Below are 15,804 nucleotides of genomic sequence, written 5' to 3'. Positions count from 1 at the left end.
TACTTTGGGGAAAAAAAAAAAAAAACCTTTTCACCCTAATGTGCAGTTTTCATCTAAAAAACTCAGTTTCACTAAAGGCAATAAAAATGTGTCCTTTCTTTGAAATTAAATAAATCTGCATTTTGATTGATGTTTATATATGTAAAAATATGAATGTTTAAGGTTAATGTAGAACAGAAACTGATCATTGTCAAAAAAATAAAGGTGAGATAATGTTGACTGTCAGTGGAGACTGCCATACTCAGTGAAGAGTATTTTCTGAGTATTAGAGAAAGTTCTTGAATAATGATCACACTGTATCCTATCTCTTGGTTATAGCTGGGATATTTGTTGCTTAATGAGAAAATAAATATCAAGAGAAAGGAAATATTGTTCAGTTTCCTTTTGGCTTCCATTTCCCCATTTTTACTCTCCAATTGGTAGGCAATGCATGTAAATGAAATACAATGCATGCAGTTCACTTGAATCTCTTAAGGCAGGGGCTCCTAACCCCTGGGCCAAGGACTGGAACTGGTCTGTGGCCTGTTAGGAACTGGGCCGCACAGCAGGAGGTGAGCAGCCAGCGAGCGAGCAAGCGAGCGAAGCTTCATCTGTATTTACAACCGCTCCCCGTCACTAGCATTACCGCCTGAGTTCCGTCTCCTGTCAGATCAGCGGCAGCACTGGATTCTCATAGGAGCTCAAACCCTATTGTGAACTGCGTATGTGAGGTGTCTAGGTTGCGCGCTCCTTATAAGAATCTAATGCCTGATGATCTAAGGTGGAGCTGAGGTGGTGAGGCTAGTGCTAGGGAGTGGCTGCAAATACGTATCGTCATTAGCAGAGAGGTTTGACCGCACAGAGATCATAATAAATCAATTGCTTGCAGACTCATATCAAAACCCTATCAGTGAGTGGCAAGTGAAAACAAGCTCAGGGCCCCCACTGATTCTGCATTATGGTGAGTTGTATAATTATTTCATTATATATAACAAAGTAATAATAATAGAAATAAAGTGCACAATAAATGTAATGTGCTTGAATCATCCCAAAACCATCCCCCACACCGGTCTGTGGAAAAACGGTCTTCCACAAAAACGGTCCCTGGTGCCAAAAAGGTTGGAGACCACTGTCTTAAGGCATTACTGCTATTATTTTTAATATGCATGAATTAGCTAATCCCTTTTCTAATGCTGTTCTAACTTTAATTTGTATGGCTGGTTAGGGTTTTTTTTCTTTGATGAGAGAGAAAATCTGCAAAAATCATGTTACATGTTGGATATGTCTCATTGATAAATTATCTGAGACCAAGCTATTAATAGGCTACTAACAGATCTCCCACACTCACTCTGTGCCCTGAGATCTATTTCAACCCTAAAGCTCACAATGTAATGTAAATCATTTTAAAGCATAAATCGATTCACTGCACAGCCTTACCAAAATCTCCTCAATGGATTTTCCATTACTCTTAGGATAAAAGACTTCATGTCGTGCACCCTCTCCTTGAACTTGCCCTCTGTTCACACTGGCTTCCTTCTCTTTGATTCTTTTAAGTTGTTATGCACTTCCTGCCTTAGGATTCATTATATTCCAAAATATAATGTAATTTTTCAGGGAATTCATCCAAGACTAGAATTGGGCTCCCTGTTCCTTGTTCTTAACACATCCTGTATCTTCCTCATAACATATCAGAGTTGGTAAATATCTATCTAGTTGGATGATTATTTGAGTAACTCTTTTGCTACAACTAGCCTATAAGCTCAATGACGATAATGACCTTGTTTTTTGCTCATCCTTTTATTCCCAGAGCCAAGCAAACTACAGGCCAACAATAAGAACTTGTCCTTAAATTAATGAATCTTACTTGTGTGCACATTATTAAACTTTATGTTTTGTATTTCTCTGTGGATTTGTAAAGAATGTATCTCTTGGGGCTTGAACTTCTGTAACATTTTTTTCCAAAAATATATGTTTTCTCAATTTTGCTCTTATGCATTACCACTATTTTAGATGGTCTTTTTGAAAAGCTAACTGACTCCCAAAGGAAGGAGAATGTCAGAATGTGCTTAGACTTTTTAAAGAGATGTATCAGCTAATAATTATGACTTTAGGAAGAAGAATTTCCAGCTGGGTGGCGGGGGTTGGAGCGTGATGGCCATTGGAAGCATGAGTTATAAATATTAAGCAATCATATATAAACCAGACAATTCAGGCTGTTCAGCCATAAGGTCTACTTGCAATGCAATCTAATAATTGTCTTTTATAAAATATGTAATAAGTATATTTTAGACACATAAGAATATGACAGCCCCAGAGTTCATGACTAAAATGGAATTGGTAGTCGTGTTTCATGTTCTTTTAAATAACTGTCTCGTCTGCCTTGGCTGGATTTGGACCATTTAGAGGAGTGAACATAGTTAATGTCACCTTAGAAAAATGATGCTTTGCTTGTGTACCTGAGCACAGTTTACCCCCAGTTCTCAGATAAGGAGTCTGAAAAGAGGCCAGGGTCAAAGCCAAGGGGCTCCTACTTCTGGAACAAAACATCTACAGGCTTTGTGCCTGTAGCCCTGCCTGATGCCCTGAAACCTTAAATAGGCTCAAATCAGTAGTAGAACTTGGAAGTAACTGTGTCATAAAAAATATTTTTTCTTAAACTGTCCTCTAAGTGCTTACATAGCACCTCCTAGACTATCAGACTCTAAATGCAGCAAGCTCATAGTTCTAGATTCCTCTAGACACTGGGGTTGCTTAGACCTCGGGACATTGATGCATCTTCACGTCCTTCTGTGAATAACAAAGGAAGATTCCAGGGATCCTCTGGCACTTTTATCCTTGATCTTGCTTATAAGCTTTGCACCGTTGTTTGGATAAAAAATCAAAAGTAAAGAAAGTCTGAGTTGTGAATTATGCTGATCCTCAAACAATTCTCATGTTGGAGTTTTTCAACCACTTTAATTATACTATATCTAGTTAAGTGCTGTGAAATATAGACAGAAACACATCAGACACTTAGCTTTATACTCCACATACACAGAAAGATAAACACATTATACAGAAGAGGTTTAAGTTATTCTTCATTCTCACTGTCAAAAACACTCCCCTGCGGTTCCCCCTTAGTCCTTGTAGCTATGACTCTACAAAATCTTCCATTCAAAACAATTTGACGGACCCATGGTTTAACTGCCTCCCCAATTAGATATCTCCTCACTACAGACATCATATTTGATTTACTGGAATGGTGCTGCTTCCTGACATTTCAAATTGTTCAAGTCACAAATTAATTTAATGTTGAATTAAAACACATGGTCTCTAACATATATAGCAATTAGATGAGGAAAAGCACATCAGCAAAGTATTAAAAGCCAAAAGTGTGCGGAAGGGTGGTGGATTAGGAAAGCAGAATTAAAAAGATGCCTGTGTATCAAAGGTTCCTTGCCTTTGGGATTCTACAAGCCAAATAATTTCTAAGGAACATTGTTAGCAATACTAGTACAACTACTACTACTGGTTCTATTGTTACTTCTACTCTTAATGATAATGTTACCTACAATTATCTTGCTAGAGGGGGAATTAAGTATGAAAAAGAAAAACACATTGAATATGGCCATGATCTCATAATTCTGAACATTTGAACACCCAAGAGCCACAGTCACAATACAAATTAGAAGAGAGCTCTTTACATTGAAGCATATCCTACATCTTTTCCTTTACTTTTTGATCCCTGTGGACCAGAGAAAACTGCAGCCAGAATTAGCATTTGTCTGGATAGACTTTCCAGAACCAAGGCTCCGAGAATCTGTCTCCAAAACTTCTTAATTGCATTCAGTCTCATGTAATCAGCAAGAGATTTAACATGCTCCCCAATACATGTATGCTTTGTAACAATAAATTATACATATATACTGCTACACTCCCCTATTGTGCAAATTATATAGCATAGACCAAAATAGATGAGAATGTTAAAAGGATGAATTGAAATGAATGTAAGTTGAAACTCTAATATATTTTCCTGTACACCAGTGGAAAGTTTTAACATCCCTGTTGTACTCAACCCAGTTCAGAAACCTGTCTGTACAATGACTCTGCTCTTACCTTTGTGTAGGGGTAAGTATTGTGCTTCTCAAAAGATTCTCATGGAAGGAGACACAGTAAAGCCGGATGTCCTTCGTCAGGCTTCTAAAACCACATCAGCCTGTTTCTAACAACCCATTTCTGTGTTTTCCACCTGCCTTCTGGTCAGACTCCTAAAAATTATCCTTCCGGTGTATCTCTTACAATTTTCTTTATTAAGGTGAATAATGTGTGCTTAGATTGATCTTATAGAGGCTTTAACTTTCATTTGTTTTACATATTCCATGGAAGCACTAATTCTTTCTGTCACCATATGGATAAGATGGGAAAAAACATATTTTTTTAAAAAATTACTTGTTTAAAATAATTTATTTTAATGAAGAGTACTCTTGTTGAGTGGTAGTACATGACATAAATCTAGGACTAGTCAGATGTCAGGACCTGATGGAGATTTGGCAAGCACCAGTTCAAAAGCACAGCCGTCTCATAGATTGTATGCTCTATTTGTTAGACCTGGGTGGCTAGCCTGTTGTGAAAATTAAAATAGTCTGAGGCAGTTTTGTATTCTTTTGATGATGACCCATTTATCCTTGAGGATGTGTGAAATAACATCTAAAGGCTACATAAAATGCTCTTTCTCTCACTTCTTATCAACAGCGGTAACTTGAAATCAGTTCTTGTCCCACATTCCCTGTAAAGTGTGTTAAAAAATGTGTTACTAAAGCCTAGTGTGGCAAAGCTCTTAGCTGGAAAAATATATTCTGGTCTTGTTAATGTGGGGATAGATAGCAGGGAAAGAGGGGAAAGGATCGAAGTCAAAATATTATATATGTATATATATATATATATATATATATATATATATATATATATATACATACATTATACACACACACACACACACACACACACATACACTTTAATCTAGGTAGAAATGATGTCTGAATTGCTCAGATCCTATTATATGTTCAGTTTTCTATTGGAAACACTTGTGTGAATGAGACTGGGGAGATTTGGAACTCTGTTGACCACAAGGGGGCTTACACTTCCCTGCTATAGAAACTAAGGTTCAGTTACCCTAAGAGAAAAGATCCCAGGATATTTTTCAACATCGTATTGCAGAGTTAATTTTTTTTAATCTCACACTTCAAATATTCAAAAAAATTTCTTCATCATATTGAATGGTGAATTTCTGTTCATAAAACTTATTTGATTTTGTGAATTCACATGGAATTGTCCTGCCTGGCTAAATCCCATTTGTAGAATAACACATTTTAATTTACTACTACTAAATTAACATATTTTAACATATAAGATGGTTCATCTAAAATATATTTCTTCTTGAGTATTTGCAAAACCAAGGTCCCCAAGTTCTTATTTAGGAAGAAATGGTTTTTAGGAAGAGATGAGCCTAAGTCTTCTACCTCTGAACATTATAATGTTTTGTATCTTCTTGAGAAGAAATCTGCTAGAAATAACCAATGGTTTGTTACTGTTACTGTTGTTTTTGTTTCAATGTATACCTTGTGTTGACATTTATGGGACTTCAGCTTTAGGAACTCTCACCCTCCCTTTCAGTGGCTTTGGCCAAATGGTTTGGAATCATCCTGGTTGCCTCAATTTTGATGCCAAACCACATCCAGTTTATCCAGAATCTGACATTGTCTGGACACCAGCATTTCCATCCAGAGTTAAGCCATCATTCTCTCTCTCTTTAGTACTATACTACCCCGCTAATGGACCTTCATGTTTTCTCCGTGGTCCCCCTAGAATATTGATTGAAATCATGATGTTTCATTTAAACCTCCCTCACACCATTTTGGAGCCCTATTCAAACACAGCCAAAATTTTCCCATTTCAGAGTAAAAGAAAAAATCCGTTACATGTTTCATAATGCTCTACATTGCCTTCCCCCAGCTCTCACTCCTTATGTTTTTGATTTCATTTCTGACTGCTCTCTACCTTAATCACTCTGCTCCAGACACACTACTCTAACTTTTGTCTGGAAATCCAAGATTTCTCTGCCTAGATGTCCTTGTGCATGTCGTTCCCTTCCCAGAAATGCTCTTCCCTTATCCAAACTGCTTTATTCCTCTGTTCCTTCAGTATCCATCATACCTCAAATTACATCTTCACTGACTTTTATTCCTCTTTTATACATGTATATTCAGCATGTATATCATACTTCATAATCTACTTATAATAAGATATTATTGCTTGCCTTCCTCACCAGGATATAAGATGAGATATCTTGGTCTGTTTTAATGACTGCTCTATCTCTGGAACAGTGCCTGATGCGGAGTATACACTCAATTAATATATGTTGACTGAATGACATTGTTTATTCACATTTTTGAATTCCCGGGATCTTAGAACTTAGCACTGTTTTGAGAGTCAATTACATGGGCAGATACTCTCTGTTGTCTTTTAAATTTGAAATTGAACACCTTTGTGTTATTCTTGATGAGTTAATTATGTAGAATGAGGCAATTTGCTTCATTGAGTAGACAGCTTGCCCAAAGGAAGGATTATCAGTCAATTGCTTTATAACCTCAATCTTCTAGACTCCCATAGAACCCTCAATTTTGATAGCAGTCAATGCCTTGGATTTTCTTCTATCATTATTTGTAGTACTATCAGTTACATAAGTGAATATATGGCATTTAGTTATTGAATGGGGTATAAGTAAAAAAAAAAAAAACTACTTTTCTTGATTAAATCTTCTATAGTTTTTTTTTTTTTTTTAATTTAGCTAACTGAGAGATCTTAAGGGAGAGAGATATCCCCCCACACACAACTATGGGACTAAATTATGGCTCTTTTAAACACACCTCTTCATCTGATAACTGGAAACATCTTAAAGGAGGGCCCTGCTGCTGCCCACAGAACACCTCTCTGCAGAGTCAAGCTGGTTTTCTAGCCAGGCATGTTCCCTTCTGTTCCATTTTCCTAAAGAAATAAAAGAATTCTACAGCTGGCTAGCACAGGTGGCTACTGAATAATAGGGCTACAGTAATTTGGAAAGATAGATGCCTTCTAGTTACTTATCAGAATAAAAGTGTTGTAGGTATTATCGAGGAGAAGGATCTCAAACTTACTGCTGCACAGTGGTTTTCCACTGTTTGGTTCAGAGGATAGTGTGAAGGGAACTGTCTTATTCTACACCATATCCTGTAAATTAATCATGACTTCAAAGAGGTGTCTCTTTGAATCGCACCACCCATTACCACCCCGTTACTCAAGCCCCTTTAAATTTCCTTGTCTTAAAATTACACTGTCATTGCTTACACTGAAAGGTGTTGTAAGAAAAAGTGATTGGACACTAATTCTATTCACTTGTGAGAATAGAATGCTAATGCTTGTGAGAATCTTTACCTTAGGTTATGTGGTATCCAGTTCAGGAAGACCCACAGGGCAAAGCTTTTCATGGCCTTGGTGTTTCTCCTGTGCCATTGACGTGTTTTTGGATTGTGGACACTGTGGCACAGCAAATGAAATCCATTACTTCTGTTGCAATAAAAATGAAAGCCAAAGCCATGATCATCCTCTAGGAAAAAGTTTGAAGCCCTCTACCCTGATTGAGATCATGCTTTGAAGTCAAACTTGCTGAATTTCAAAGCAGCCTCTGCCGCCTGCCCACAGCACAACCTTAGCTAGTGACTCAGACTGCCTTTGCGTCAGCTTGGTGAGTGAGGGGAACTCTTAGAGGAAAGTTGTCCTGGTTATACATGGGAATTTGTAAAAATGCTTAAAACCATAATTTATCAAAATAGAAATGGGGGGGCAGATTATGGAATCATTATCATGTATCTTGTGTACTAACATTTTGAATTTTTAAAATTAGCACTATTCCATTTTAATTTTACCCTGTTTTCTTCATTTACTTCTTTTAAAATAACTTATTACCCAAAGTGTATTATATATTTTAAATATATATATAAGTCCTCTCCATTCAAAAACTGCATTAGTTTCTTTCTGATAAGAGATAGATAAATAGATTAAATAGATAATTAGAATAGATCCAAATGGATGTATCTATCTATCCATCTTATATCTATCTTGATATAAATATAAAACACATGTATATAACTAATAATAAATTCTTATTTACATAATAAAATCTGTATTTACATAGATTTATGGGTTTAATAAGTTGAAGAGTTTCTTCATTCATTTATCTCACTTTCAAAAAGATGGTGAAGATCTAAATAGCATAGTGAGATTATTGTTTTTTCAAACCAGGAGAGAATGACCATGCTTTCTGGAGTTGTATCCTGGGTTCAATATGTGTAAAATGCATACAAAAGTTTAAGTGAATTTAAGATGCCACAATACCTTAAGGAATAATGAATTACATGTATTATAAATTATAAATGAGTTTACCTATACCATGTTATACTGAAGCAGATTTAGGGTCATAGAAGAAGCTTCAACTTTAGAGTAATTTAGTAACATTAAAATCTTGTATAAAAATTTTAGTGGGAGTACTGTGAATTTAGTGACAATCTATTATAGAAATTTGTCAACGGCTTGATATTCTTCTGTCAAGGGTGATTATAAATGTAGAGAATGTAATTCATTGTGAATCTCAATGCATATATATATCTAAAGTGCTTGGAGATTTTTCAAAAGTTACTCTACCCTGTAATCCTTATGTAATTGGTAATCTGAAAAAGTGTTTTAAAATTATTTTCTTTCTTTATTCATTGTCTATTATGGGTTCTCTGGCTTCCTTCCAACCAAAATCATTTTTCTGTTTATTCCCATCATAATTATATAAGCTGATACTATAACTCCCTCACAGCGATCTAAAAGTCCATGGTACTAGAATTTGATATACTAACTGATACACAACAGTATAAAATTATAAAAAACCTTGTTTTTTATTGATGCTATTCTTGTTGTTATAAGATAATTATATATAATGCCCAAGGTACATTTCAAAGTATGCATGTGCCATTTTTAATCCTAACAATGGAGAAATTTGACAACTTCAGTTAGTGGACAATCTAAAATATTATACTTTTCTTTTTTAAATTATCTTTTTCTGACAAAAAATGATCAAGTAAAATTACCCCACCCACCCACACACAGAGAATTCAAATTCACTTTGAATATTTTACACATTGCTGATATACAACAGCTAAAGTGAAGTGACAGCCTTTGTTAGTATGCTTACATGGTAGTTCCTATGAGGTTTTCTTTTTGGGAATTTATGTAATTATCTATCTATGGAGAGTTAGAAGGAATGGGTTAAACATATTTATGCTAAACCACTTAGATTTTTTTCTTTAATTTTTAAGTCATACTCTTCAAAAGACTGTGGGTGAACTTACAAAAATATATATACATGTAGTAGACAATTTTAAAACAAGGTAAAATTAAGAGACATAGAAAACAACAGGACAAATAAAATGAAGTTAGGTGCAACATAATTTGAATATCGTTACTACTTTAAGCTAAATGACATAGTATACATTTTATTGGGATCAATAATCTACTTTCCTTGTTAATGAGATACTGTCAGCACACATAAATAAATGTTTACCATTACACCTAGCTGTAAGGCATAAAACTAAGGGCATAAAGCCCTTCTTATCATCTCTCATTTAAGGGGAAACCAAATCAAAACCTACAGACCACACTGAAAAGCAAGCAGTGTGTATTTGTGGTACATACTGCTTGGTTGATAGACATTATTGCTTTCCTGCCATGGGCTAACAGGATACATTAATTCACCTTTGAGGCTTAATCATGTGCAAGGAAATGGAAAAATGTTTGATAATAACCTTTATGGACTGTTGGTTGTAAAGATGCTTATTTATTAGGCAAAACAACCATTTGGGGTAGATAAGAGGATCAATAATGGTCTTGAAGTACTTTCTTAACTGTGCACTTTTCAACCCAGAACTTACATATGTAAAATATGACATGTAGTAAATATTAGACTCTAAAGCAATGGATATTTGCTGTGACTCAAAATGTGTATAAATTGTCTATGCTGTTATTTAACAATTAATACACATTCATTAAAAAAGTTTGTTGAGGGCCTATTGATGCCCTTTAATTAGGGGAAAGTAGACAGAATAGATTCAAAAGTGTACATTATATAATTATGTACATTAATGGAGTTGAGTCTAGCCTAAGACACCATAAACCAACCGAGAGTCATTTCTATCCCATGTACAATTATTTCAGCTTTTGTTAGTCCTGTGGTTTTTATATATTGAACTTCAGATTTTATAATATCATATTTGCATAATATAAATCCATCAAAAGAAGTGGCTTATATAAATTAATTATTCAAAAAAATTTAGTCATGCTAAAAAGCATTATTTTACTATGATTTTCCTTCATTTACTTAAATATCTCCAATTCTTGTCTAAAATTGATGAATCAGACATTTGTATTTTAAAGTTTATTTATTACTCTATCTCTTATTGAATAATATATGAAAATTATTTTGGGCCATGGAAACGTAAATTTCAAATACCCCAGAGGAAGCATAATTATCCTGATTTTTAGTCAGACAACTCTTTCTACATTGTGCAATTCTTTTTTCTCTTATCTAGTAACATTCTATTAGTGTCCTTTCTTCACTCAGCACACATTTCTTCCTTATTAGGTGTCTTTGGATATTCTTCTGCCATTGTCTATTTTCTGAACCTTTGTCTGTACCCTCCCTGCCACCACCCTGCACAGTTTTGGCTCAATCATTACAGCTGCTATAGGTTGAGTGGTGTCCCCTGAGAAGATATGTTGAAGTCCTAGGGCTGTGAATGTTATTTGAAAATGGGGTCTCTACAGACATAATCATTAAAGATGAAGTCCTAGGGCTTCCCTGGCGGCGCAGTGGTTGAGAGTCCGCCTGCCGATATAGGGGACACGGGTTCGTGCCCCAGTCCGGGAGGCCCGTGAGCCATGGCCGCTGAGCCTGTGTCCAGAGCCTGTGCTCCACAACGGGAGAGGCCATCACAGTGAGAGGCCCACATACCGCAAAAAAAAAAAAAAAAAAAAAAAGATGAAGTCCTAGAGTGGGCTATAATCCAATATGGCAGGTTTCCTTATTAAAAAGAGAAAAAAAAGACACCGACAGATATACACAGAGGAAAGATTATGTGAAGACATACGGGGAAAACATCATGTGATGAGGAAGGCAGAGAATAAAGTGATGCTTACACATGACAATGAAATTCTGGGGATTGCCAGCAATACCAGGAACTAAGAGAAAGACATGGGGTATAATCTTCCCCAGAGCCTTCTGAGGAAGCATGGCCCTCTGACATTTTGATTTCAGACTTATAGGCTCCAGAACTCTGAGACAATAAAGTACTTTTTGTCATGGCAACCTTAGGAACCTAATATAACTACCATTGGTCTCCTCAACATCAACAGCTATAATATAGGGCCCTTTCAAAACAATGGCAAATAAAATTGCAGATAGTTCCACCACAACATTAGTAAGGCAATCTGTGCACTCGGTGATCATTCTCTCCATCTTTGACTAGAGCCATCTCTCTCCTTTATTTCTTTATTTCAGCACCTTTCTCTCCTCAATTCCAATTACATTTAGCAGCAACTGTGTTTCCCAATCTCAAGAACAAAAGCATTGAGTGGGAATTCACTGTCTCTCAGTTTGTCCACATTCATTCTTATTCCCCATTTTCACGGCTAATTGAAATAAAAACAAACAAAAATCCTCTCATTTTCTGCCAAAAACGAATGCCTCTACCCATGTTGAGATACAGTTGCTACATCACTACCAGTATCCTAATTCTGACCTTTGCAGACGGTTCAGTACAGGGCTCAGTCTATTTCAGCTGAAGAGGGCATTTGAGATTGTCAGAGAGTTAGTGAATTAAAGAGTTCTGAAAACTGGATATGATGACCTGACAATAACAGAGAGGAGGCTGTGAAAGAAATTACAAGAGAGTGGAGGTCAAATCACTGAGGTGAATCAGAGTAAGCAATAGGACTAGAAAAGCCAGTAGGGCCAGAGGAGATATTCTGAACATAAGAATTTGCCCTATGTCAAAATAAAGGCAGCTTGGGATCAATGAGTGCCTTGACAAATTGCTTTGGACTGTTTTGCTTTGGGGACCTACTTGTCATAAAAAATCAAAACTTGATGCTTTGATGGTTTATGGTTTGCCTTATATCTTTAATTGTTTTCTCTTTCTCGAAACTAAACATTTTTCCCTTCTGCTAGCTCCTTTTGACATGCAATAAACCTATTTAAAACTCTCCCATCTTTTAAAAATTAAACTTTAAAAACCATTCCCTCAGAAGAAATAAAAATAAAACAAATCCATACAATTTCTAAATTATGGCTTTCTATACAGCCACATGATTTCCTTTTATTCCTCAACCTTTTGAAATATTTGTTCAGCTTCTGATGAACTGAGTTTTTGCCTGATTCTTCAGTGGTCTTTATATTGTCAAAGGCAGTGCAGTTTTTGGTTCATACCTTGTTTTTTTTTTTTTTTTTTTTTTTGCGGTACGCGGGCCTCTCACTGTTGTGGCCTCTCCCGTTGCAGAGCACAGGCTCCGGACGCGCAGGCCCAGCGGCCATGGCCCACGGGCCCAGCCGCTCCGCGGCACGCGGGATCCTCCCGGACCGGGGCACGAACCCGCGTCCCCCGCATCGGCAGGCGGATTCCCAACCACTGCGCCACCAGGGAAGCCCTGGTTCATACCTTTTTTAAACTTTATGTACTCTTTCAAAACTTAACTACCCATCACCAATCTCAAGACCATCCCTCATTCATTTTCACTCTCTTCCTTCATTTTTTTCTTCCCTAGTCTGTCTCTCTTAGTTTTTTTTTTTTTTTCTTACCCCTGGTGGTCCATTTCTCTGAGAGGTCTCTTCAATTTCTATGTGATCAGCTATCATCTATTTGCTAAAGGCTCTCAAATTGAGATTTCTGACCCAAAATTTTCCTCTGAATTAAAAAACTCTTGGATTTACTAATTCCCAAGCAATGTAAAGCTTAGCATGCTCCAAGCTAATTGTATTTCCTCTCAAGAATATACCTTCTCTTCTTTTATAAATTGTATTCATGACATGACTAAATATCTCTGGAAACTATACTTTTTTCTTTCTTACCATTACTCTCCTAGTTGAGGACTGTGTTTTCATTCCCCTTGTCTGTTTCAATATCATCTTAATTGGACACCTTGCATTCAATTTTTGCCCTCTAATTCATCCCACATTCTGCTCCTGAAACTAGAATCTTAACATGTTGCCACCTTTCTTGAAATTTCTCAGTGGCAGTCATAAGCTACATCAAATCAAGTCCAGTTTCATAGAATGATAAACAATGCAGCACTATTCTGAGCTGAGTCCACACCTCCAATTCCTATCTCACAACTTCCGCATCTGCTATTTCATTTTTGGCTACGAAACTATTACTAGTAGTTTTTCAAATTAGCTAAACTTCCTCATGGTTCCATGGCTTTGAACATGTTACCTCTGCTTGGGTTGCCTTTCCAATCAAACATTGCTCAACAGATTATCTCCTAAAGCTGGCATGCTTGTCAAGATGAAACTCAAATATCACCTTCTTGGGATTTATTATAATCCCTCTGGGTTTGGTAAGGTGCCTTGATTTGGGAACTGCCATTATTACAGTTAATTACTTGAGTTATGAAAAGGCAGGGCTTATGCTTCATTCACTTTTGTGACCTCACTACTCAGCCCAGGTCCAAGTCTAGAGCAGGCCTTTGAATATTTGTTGATTAAATGTGACTCTCTCTGCTCTCTCTCACTTTGGATCTTCACGCACAAATCTGGCTGGAGAGCTGCATAAGCACTATTGACACTTCTTATTCTACCGCTTGAAAAGCATGGTTTCTTTGGTGTTGGTCTGTGTGTTGAGCAGTCATTTTCAAACGTTAGTATGTATAAGAATTGCCTAGAGAGCTTGTTAAGATAGCTAACTTGAACTCATACCCAGAGGTTTTGATTCAGTAGGTCAAGGTAGGGTCCACGGCATCCTAACGTGCTCACAGGTGCTTCTTCAACAGGATGATTCTGAGAACCCCTAGTGTAGAATATAGTTGAGAGGAAAGAAAAAAGTTATTTCCCCCTGCCTTTGGAGAACAGTCAGGCAAGACATCTGAAGTCCCTTTGTGAAATTATGTTACTTTTTATCATCTTTAAATTTTCAAAATTAGATTTATTTCAATTGTCTTATGGGTAGAGTGGTGATAATAGCAATAGGGTTAGGTGATGAGGATATGAAAATAGAAACAGTGCTCTATGTATACCTTTCTGCAGGGTTTTCTCTGCCTATTCCTTTTAAATGCATTGCCTTTTCCCTGCTTATTGTTATATCTTTATTGAATCTATAGGTTAATGTGTATCTGGTCTATAAAGTCTTCTTTGGTTGTACTACTACTACTACTACTACTAGTACAATTTTAAATTTGAGAAAATTTTAAAGGATATTTAAAAATATATTTGCTTTTAGATGTCATTTGATGTCAGTACAAAGTAGTAGGTTTAACAAGTTAGCTGTTTTTATGCTTATTTCACCAGTTAGAATGCTGAGATTCAAAGATGTTCACTGTGGTCCTACAATTAGAAGGTCCCAAATTTGGTACTAAATTTGTAGACTGTCACCTAGATCAATGGGCCTTTAAATGCACTCATCAGACATAATGGGTGCTCATGAACACTTATGTAGTTCAAAGTGGCTACAGGACATGCTGACACTGACATCTTTAGTGATAATATTTACAATATGAAGGACAGAGCTTTTAGAGCCAGACTCCCCTAACTCAAGTTTAGCTCAACAAATTACTACTTACTGTATATCACTGAGGGAGTGAGTTAACGTCTCATAATGAGCTTATGATTCTCATCTCATAATTATCATTTGTAAGATGGAAACAAGGATTGTTGTGAATATTAAATGAGTTACTATATAGATATTGGATTCTGGAAGATAGCTTTAGTGCAGAAGAGAGATTAGATAAGAATGGGTTTATGAATAGGAAAGAGGTCAGTTAATTGAGTACATGATCTGATGCCACTGATCAGATAGAATGTGGAGAAAATTTGACATGATACAGGTATCATGACAAGATAATATAATTTGCATGCTATTGCTAAAAATGACAACACAATTTAAAAAACGAGTCTAATTAAATATGAGGAAAGTTGGTTAACTTCTGGAAAAGTAAAATTAAGTTTAAGAAATGTGAAGAATTATTCTTTTGAAATTTATCTTATTATAAAAATAAATTGTAGTCATTTTAAAAATTGTAGTTATTTTTAAAAATTTCCATTCACCTGAAATACAACCTATATTATTCATTTTTAAGTGTAAAGGGATATGCCATCTGCATGTATGTAGGGGTGTATGTGTGTGTGTGTGTGTGTGTGTGCGTGTGTGTGTGTGTGTGTGTGTGTGTGTAAAATTTATTGTCACTATAAAGGATTTATCAAAATAAAATTAAACATTTCCCCTTTTACTACTCTTTATTTTTTATTTCCTTAGGTCTCTCTTTCTTGATAGCCAAATTATTTTGATGTCACGATATACTAATTTATGTGCTATGAAATTAGAGTGGGGTTATGCTACACTTAGCATAACAATAACAAAAGGTCTGATCAGGAGGAAAAAAATAATGGTCCAGTGCCCATTAATTTGTATCACTCGATAATGGTTTGATTTTTTTTTGGTTTTTTTCCTGAATTTAGAAGGAAATACTTGTCTTTTATAAAGCAGTTTGATTGAAACTAAA

The sequence above is a fragment of the Phocoena phocoena genome, chromosome 3 (assembly GCF_963924675.1).
Source record: "Phocoena phocoena chromosome 3, mPhoPho1.1, whole genome shotgun sequence".
Classification (NCBI taxonomy): Eukaryota; Metazoa; Chordata; class Mammalia; order Artiodactyla; family Phocoenidae; genus Phocoena; species Phocoena phocoena.
This window is presented reverse-complemented; position numbering follows the sequence as displayed.